Raw genomic sequence first — 471 nt, forward strand, 5'->3', positions numbered from 1 at the left:
GGGGGGGGGGGGGGGGGGGGGGGTCAGCCCGCTCATGTGCCTGCTATTGTGAAGTCTTCTTCCGTTATTGATTGATTGATTGATTGATCGATCAATGGGAGGGTCGGAAAACCCTCCGTGTAGCATTGGGTGGGCTGGGGGATATATATATATATATATATATATGACCATCATGTTTTTTGATTTACATCTTCTCCCTTCAGCATCTAATAATGGTTTCTGACTACCTATATTTTATCAAACATTTAAAATGTACTTTAAATTCTATTAGATATAATGTTCGCTTTCGGGTCAAAGTTATTTTAGGTCTACATCTCAAAAGTTTTGTTCAATAGAAGAAAAAAATGCTGCTACGGTTGATTTTAAGTGCTGCAATATGGCCCCGCCCATTTGCCTCTCAATTATTGTGCTTATAGCGAACTTTAAGGAAAAAGAGCCGATGAGCATGTTTACAAATAGCGAGTCCCTCAC

This window comes from Anarrhichthys ocellatus, unplaced genomic scaffold (genome assembly GCF_004355925.1).
Source record: "Anarrhichthys ocellatus isolate YVR2014 unplaced genomic scaffold, GSC_Weel_1.0 scaffold17, whole genome shotgun sequence".
Lineage (NCBI taxonomy): Eukaryota > Metazoa > Chordata > Actinopteri > Perciformes > Anarhichadidae > Anarrhichthys > Anarrhichthys ocellatus.